The sequence below is a fragment of the Ipomoea triloba genome, chromosome 10, assembly GCF_003576645.1.
Source record: "Ipomoea triloba cultivar NCNSP0323 chromosome 10, ASM357664v1".
Classification (NCBI taxonomy): Eukaryota; Viridiplantae; Streptophyta; class Magnoliopsida; order Solanales; family Convolvulaceae; genus Ipomoea; species Ipomoea triloba.
The window spans coordinates 12,344,723-12,352,808 of NC_044925.1; the positions used below are offsets into that span (position 1 = coordinate 12,344,723).

The 8,086-nt window shown below is 38.4% G+C and overlaps 1 long non-coding RNA gene across 1 annotated transcript; it reads left to right on the plus strand.

Annotated features, from left to right (window-relative positions):
• Positions 1–1,616: 1,616 nt before the first annotated feature.
• On the plus strand, positions 1,617–2,461 carry LOC116032022. The gene is made up of 3 exons (XR_004100712.1): positions 1,617–1,984; positions 2,081–2,130; positions 2,222–2,461. It is a non-coding gene; the product is annotated as an uncharacterized LOC116032022 (long non-coding RNA).
• The last annotated feature ends 5,625 nt before the right edge of the window (positions 2,462–8,086 follow it).

Here is an 8,086-nt window from a genome sequence, read left to right on the forward strand (position 1 = left end):
AGCTAAGTTCCGAATTTACAATTTCCATACTACAATAAGTGAAAACAATAATTTTGAAGGACATGAGATCTTATCAAATGATATCCATGTAATTTGCTAAACTGCTGAACTTCCATTGTTAGGCTGATATATCTATATATTTTGGCGTGATATGTATATTTCATCTTCGATTTACTTAACTCATAGCTTATATATATGTATGTCGCATGATTGTTCTTCGTCGTATCATTACTTAAGCCACAAACATATATAATTATATACATCATTACTTAAGACACAAACATATATAAAGAATTTACAACGGATCCTGACAAATTGTTCAACTTCATGCTTAAAAAATAGAGAAAATTGCCATTTTGGTCCAATAACTATTGTAGTAGTGTTAATTAGGGCTGCAAATGAGCAGAGCGGCTCGCAAGCGGCTCGCGAGCCGCTCGGTCAAAGCTCGACTCGAGCTCGGTCAAAGTCGAGCTCGAGCCGAGCTCGAGCGGCTCGTTTAACAATCGAGCCGAGCTCGAGCTATAATTCTTTAGGCTCGTGGCTCGACGAGCCGCTCGCGAGCCATGTATAATATAATATAAAATATAATATCAATATATATATATATATATATATATATATATATATATAAATTCTAACCCTAATATTCCCCCCAAAGGCCAAAGTCACCAAATTCTAACCCTTAGTCTGCCCTCCGCCTTCATTCTGCTTCTCTGCGTCTCTGCGTCTCGGCCCTCTCCTACGCAACCGACGACCGCCGGCAATCATCGACGAGACGACGACCGGCCGACTCTCCCCTCCGCGGCTCCGCCTTCGGCCTTCACCCACCGCCTCCCCTTTGCCTTCACTCTGCTTCTCTGCTTCTCCTACGCAACCGACGACCGGCCGACTCTCCCTCCGCGATTCCCCCTCCAGCCTTCACCCACCACCTGCGGCCGAACCAGCACCGCCTCCCCTCCGCCTTCGCCCACCGCCTGCGAACCAGCAGCGCGACCCTCGCCGGTAAGAACCTGCCTTCCTCCCTTCTTATTTTCTATTATTTTATATTGTATTTGTAATTATGTAATTATTGGTGTAATGTGTATATGTAATTATGTATATATAAGAACCAGCAGTATTATGTGTTAGGGTTTAGGGTGTAATGGACTAATGGTTAATGTGTTAATGTGTATGTGTGGACTGTGGAAGTGTGGAACTGTGGATTGTGTATAGCTATGTGAATATAATGAACTGTGGATTGTGTGTAGCTATGTGAATATAATGAACTGTGGATTGTGTGTAGAACACTGTTTTAGTTCAGAATGATAAATGGACAAGAAACTTCAAGAACATTGTTTTAGTTCAGGAACAAAAACTACCAGATTCTGCCAAGAAGTTCACGGAATTTTCTGTGTTTATTGGAGCAACTTTTCTACTCAAACTTTTTATGGATTTCAAGTATTATAAGTTGAGGTCCTACACAAAAAAATTCAAGTTCAAAAGAGTATTGGAAGTATTTGTTTTCGAATTTCTTTCCTGACTGCGCCAGGCAGAATTTCTGGACAGTATTAACCAGAAACTGACTGAACTTTAAGGATTTTTTGGGAAAGATTGGTAAGGAATTTTGGCCCAAATTTTCCAGATATCAAGTTCAACAAGAGTAGGACTTCCAGAAAAGAATTCAATGAAAAATAAGGTTTGGAAGTCTTGTTCACGAATTTTTGTTCTTGATTGCGCCAGGCAGAAATATTCTGGACAGTCACTGCCAAAGACTAATTTTTTTTTCTTATCTTTTTCTTTGAATAACAAGAATAATTAAACAAGGAATACAAGGAAACAATCAAAGACACAAAAAAGTTTTTTTTTGTTGAAGTTTTTGTTATGGATATGCAAGAAATAAGATAGCAAATAACTGAACATAGCACTTAGAAGCAGTTATTGGTTTCTCTACTTGATTTTGAGGCAGTAGGCAGCAGCTATGTGAGGCAGTAGGCAGTTGCTATTGGTAAGTTTAATTTTATATTAAATGATGATGATGTGATTATCTTTTTAAAGCATTTGGTTACTTACACACTTTTTATCTTCTTATTTTTTTTTTCAGAAAGAGAAATCATATCAAGAAATTTTTCTTCCGGTATCCAACTCATGAAAGTAAGTTATTCTTTTGTTGTTTTTAAACAAATATTTAGCATTCTTCACTTATCTAATATTATGCTTCTTTTTCTTTTTTCAAATTCAACAGATCTTTCTTGGAATCAAGGATGACTGCTGTTGTTGCCTTTTAATTGATATTGAAGTAGATCTATGAACTTATTTTGAGTGTTGTTATTGACTTGTAGTTGATATTGAAGTGGACTAGTGAACTTACTTATTTTGAGTGCTTTAAGTGTAGTTGATATTGAAGTGAAGTTTTGAACTTATTTTGGACTTTTGAATGTTTAAAAATTTGTATTATTTATTTATGGATAAAACAGTAAGTGTATGATGAAACATGTGAAATTCAAGCATAAAATTCAAGCTGAAAATTTGAGCGTGATTTCGAGCCGAGCTTGATTTCGAGCTCGAAATCGAGCCTGCTCTCGAGCTCGAAATCGAGCTTGAGATCGAGCTTGAGCTTGAGCTCGAACAATCGAGCTGCTCGAGCTCGACTCGAGCAGCTCGAGAACTTCCGAGCTCGAGCTCGAGCATCGATGTTCGAGCTCGATCGAGCTCGAGCTCGAGCTCGAGCATCACCCTTCCAAACGAGCTCGAGCTCGAGCCACCCCAGGCTCGAGCTCGGCTCGGCTCGTTTGCAGCCCTAGTGTTAATTGCTATTCGCGACTTTCAAAAATTTTAATTGCGTACCTTGACTATGTATTTTTCCTCAATTTTGGTCACGCCGACTAAATTTCCGGTCAAAAGTGATCGAAAAAAATTAAATCACATATTATTCTTAATTGGAAGGGGCAAAATAGTCATTTTCTTGTTATGTTTGCCGACATTTTCCATTCCCACCATCGTTGCTGGAGACGATAGCTTCAAGGCGACGTGAAGCTACCGACATCATCCATTTCCACCATTTTCGCCATGGTTGAAGCTACCAACCAGCTCGTCAGAGAAGAGGAGCCACGCCAATGCTCGCTATCGGTCGCTGTCGGTCTGTAGTTCGAGAGGGAGACTCGGGGTCGCTGGTTGGTGCTCACCGCCGGACTGCCATGGCCGCCACTCTGCTTCATCGACAACTCCCATACCTCTTTCCGTCGCCATTACCAGTGAAGACCGAGTGACAGAAATTCGCGGCTGCTGCTTCTTTCTTCGTTCAACCAGCGAGAGAGACGAGAGAGCCACGGGTGCTGCTTCTTTCTTCGATCTGCTGCTGCTTCTCTCTTCAAGTCGACGGCGACAGTAGCTTCAAGTTGACGGCGACAGTTGAATGGAGAAGACGACGAAGATGAAATAATATAAAGTAAAATGACAAAAATACCCTTAGTGTTTGACCTATTAATATTTTCCAGTCACATTTGACTGGCAATTTGGCCGGCATGACCAAAATTGAGAAAAAATGCATAGTCAAGTTACGCAATTAATATTTTTGAAAGTCACGGATAGCAATTAACATTACTATAATAGTCATTGGACCAAAATGGCAATTTTCTCTTAAAAAATATAACAAAAAATTATTTAATCAACTTATAGAATTGGACACATGGTTTGCAGCTTTATGGTTTAAAAAAAAATATTCTTATTTAATTATAAAGTACACGCATATACATGCATCTCAAAGAAAGCAAAAGATTGTCACCTTTTTTTACTTGGGCGCATGGTTTACAACTTGTTTAAAATCTCTATATTTTAAAAAAAAATCGTGTAAAAGTACACGTATATCCTCACACCTCAAAGAAAGCAAAAGATTATCAACTTTTTTAACGCATATATCCATAGCTCAAACCAAGCAAAAGATTTCCAGTTTTTTTTAATCTCTCTTTACGTGAGCTGAAGGTTAATACATACAGAAAAAAAATATTATTCATCTTCCTACTTGATAATTTTTTTTTCAAAACAGGTTATTGATCAAGTGATCTGTTGCTCATTTGTTTGAGTCAATTTCGATAGCCGCACTTCTCAAACTGTGAGTTAAAAATTACACCTTTGCACACCTCTTTTAATTGTAAAAACTAATTTCTATTCTTACAAAATTATTTATATTTATATTCATTTATGCTTATTTATTTATTTATGTCGCATTTAGCCATTTAGGTAGAATTTAGTTTGCTTCTCAGCAAATATTGAGCAAGTTATCTACTACTCATTTGTTTAATAATTTAAACCCCTACAACAAACAACAATAGAGACAATTAATTGTGAAAGTTCATATATGAATTTCAATAATGCTATGATACTTGATACAAATTTAATGCACAAGTCCAAAGTTTACATATAACGTATGGAAGTTAATTCATCATTATTGATATAACAACAGTTATCCCATTAGTAAACAAAAACATTAGTCTATCAAATAGACAAGAACTAAGCATATAAATTTACCAATTCAAATATGCATTCTAAGATTCTAATAAAATTGATAAAAGAAAAGGAAACCGTTATTGAAAAAGATATAGTACAAACTCTAAACGCATATAAACTCAAAAAACTCACAAGGCATATAATAGAGACTATGAAAGCCAGTCAATCCCAAAAAATCATAAATTCAAGATTTAAGTCTTTGACAATTAATAGTATATTAAAAATCCTTAAATTCGTAAAACAAAAAAAAATATTTAAGTCAATTTTATTTTATTTTTTCTTTTTTCATAATTTAAGATTTTCACACTATATTTATGAATAAACAATCTTCAAAGCACCACATCGGTTTTAAGATTGAAAGGAAAAACTATATCCGTATATCCATTCTTCTAATAGATCGCGACAGAAAATAGTAGGAGAGTACTGTAAATAAATCAATACATCAATAATAATAACAAAACATAAATTGGCAAGTAACAATTCGAAAAATAAAAATATATTTCGAATATAAATGATAAATCCGAAAATAAAAATATGTAAATGGAAATAGAAAGATCCAAATCGCGTATAACCAGATTACGGATCCAAATCGCACACAAATACGCATAGAGAGAGGGAAGGAGTGAGCTTACGGTAACCAGATTAACTTCTTCCTCTTCGACGAAAGGATTGCCATCGTAATAGCCGGCCATTTCAGCTCAGAAGGTAGCTTCTCGACAATCAGAGAAACTGAGATCTAAATATGAACGATTAGTAATACGGAAGAAAACGAAGCAACTTAACAGATAAGGAAAACCTTAGAGCTTCTTCCCATGGAATCGGGAGGAATTATAGAGACAGAAAAATTATAGTGAGGCCGTGAGGGTAGCGTCTTCTGCCATGCTGCGTCGTCGGGGCCGGCGGGAAGTGGCGTGACGGGAGCAACGTCGTGCGGTGCTGACTACTGGGCTGCTGGCGGCTAGGGGTGTGCATCGGGCGGGGCGGTTCGGTTCGGGTGCATAAATCATGAATCCGATCGGTTTTCGGTTTATAATATTCAAACCCAATCCGCTCTTAAATCTAATATATCCAATCGGTTATTTGTTATTTCGGTTTGGTCGGGTTTGGTCGGGTTTCGGGTTTAATTTCGGGTATTGCACGAAAGCACGGTTCAAACACTCCACCGTCACGGGGTCACCGGAGTCCGCGAGAACAGAGAAGAGAGATAGAACAGAGAAGAGAGTTCTCTACTCTCTAGAAGTCGAAGAAGGAGAGATTCGGACTTCACCCTTTAGAGACCAGTCAGCTGCAGAAGGCGGCGCAGCCAAGAAACATGGGTCGACTGACAGTCTCAAGGCGGAGGCGGGCGGTGTGCGAGAGGTGAGGCACGGAGGTTACGCTGCAACGGAAGGGTAGGAGCTAAGGCAGTGTAGGGAGAGAGAAGAAATATTTCTGAATTCTGATTGTCTCAAGAAAGAAATTGTGAGAGAGGAAAAGAAGTAAAATAGGGAGAGTAAATACTAAGAGAGGGTGAGAGAGAGAAAAAGAATCCCTAATTTTTGTCTCCTCATTTTCTCAATCAAAGCATGTGACAACTGACAGTCTGACAATGCCAACCCATCTTCTTTGCTTTTTCCCAAGTACATGACACACATATAAAAATGCACAAGGCTCAAGGAGTTATACACACAGATACAAAAATGCACAAGGCTCAAGGAGTTACTTTGCACCCTTTGCTTAGTGGAGGATCGGAGGTGTGGCACACTGGCGTGTTAATAAATAAATAAATAATATATATATATATATATATATATATATATATATATAATTTCGGGTTTTCGGGCGGTTCGGGTTCGAAAATCCATAACCCAACCCGTTAAATTATGTCCGAAATTAGAGATGATTTGGGTCAGTTTTCTATTTTCGGATTGCGGGCGGGTCAGATGGGCATGAAATCGGGTGCGGGTCGGACGGTTCCAATCGGGTGGGTCGGTTATGCTCACCCCTACTGGCGGCTCAACTAAGTAGGGCTGTTGCCTGTTGGTGTGAGTGGTGTTTAGGGTTCTCTCTTTATATATATATATATATAATTTATTAATGGCTCGCGANTGGCTCGTGAGCCGCTCGGCTCATTTGCAGCCCTAGGCTTGACTGAAGTAATTTTTAATTCAATTTTTCATATTATTAAGTTTAGCATTAATATATCAAATTTATATATTTAGAAACTACATTAAAAGTACTATTAAACAAAAAAAATTAAATTTAAAAATAATAAAAAATTACTAAAGAAAATAAGCAAAGAAGGAAGAATTGATTTGACCAATGGATAGTTAATAGGACAGGTAAAATGGGACAGAGGGAGTATAACAAATTTATTCCGTGCAACGCATGTGCGAAAATACTAGTAATACTAATAATAATAATAATATAATAATAATAATATATTTTAACATTTTCACATTTTTTTTACCTACAATTAAAACCTAACATTTAACAACCACAATAAGACAATAAAGCCTATGCACAGAATAACGACAAGATTATCATTAATCATATGTTAAAAAAAATTACGATTAATCACAACAAATCAACCGTCAACGATAAGCAAATCATATTCAATCAGAACAATATGCAGAACCAAATCATAACTTCATTTTGAGAGATCAAATCATAAAATCATTTCAATTAACAATAATAAAAGAAAAAGAAAATATTAATTAAACAAAATTAAATGAGTCAACTAGAGCAATAATACATTAGTCGCGTAGAGGTTTAGAGGCAGTAGAGTACTCACTGAGCAGTTTGGTCGCTGTCGTTGTCTCACGGAGCAGGACTGGTGGAGGACTCGCTTTTCGCCACGCCCGTTGGTGAGATTCGCTGGTCGAGGTTTGCGTCTGTGAGAATGAGAGAACTAAATCGCACTTCTGTGAGAGCGCGAGATATGCCGTGAGCGTTCATTGACCGTGAGAGTGAGAGTGAGAGAGTTAGGCTTATACATGGAAAATTTCTTGAAATATATACAAATATGCCTATTCCTTTGGAATCACCGCCAATGACCTTCGTTTGACCGTCAAGGAGACGGCGGAGCTACGCTTGCTCGACCGGCGAGACGGGCCTGACAGATTGGTGGTTGTTCTGATCAACTGCTTAGTTCGGGACTTTGGCATGCGTTGACGATAGTGTGCGTTGGCGGATCAGGCCTGCCTACTCACTTTAAGCGGTGTCATCGGCGCTGAAGGATCAGGCTTGTCTCCTATCTGGCCTTAACTCTGGATGGTTGAGGTAGGCTTGTCTCCTATCTGGCCTTAACTCTGGATGGTTGAGGTTGTTGGAATGTCGGTACTAGGGCTTGGCAATAGCGATTAGTGTTCTGGAATGTCGGTACTAGGGCTTGGCAATAGCGATTAGTGTTCTTGCTTCCCACTATCGATCCGACTGGCGACCTCTCTCTCCTAGCGGTCTGCATTTTTCTCTCTCTCTCCTAGCGGTCGGCATTTGTCTCTCTTCCTTTGCAGTTATCTGCGTTGAATGTGGATATCTATAGAAAGGATATAGCTAAAGAATGAACATGATGAAGTGCAATACTTGGTCGGGTATGGGCCATTTCTACAAGCGTTATCCATAT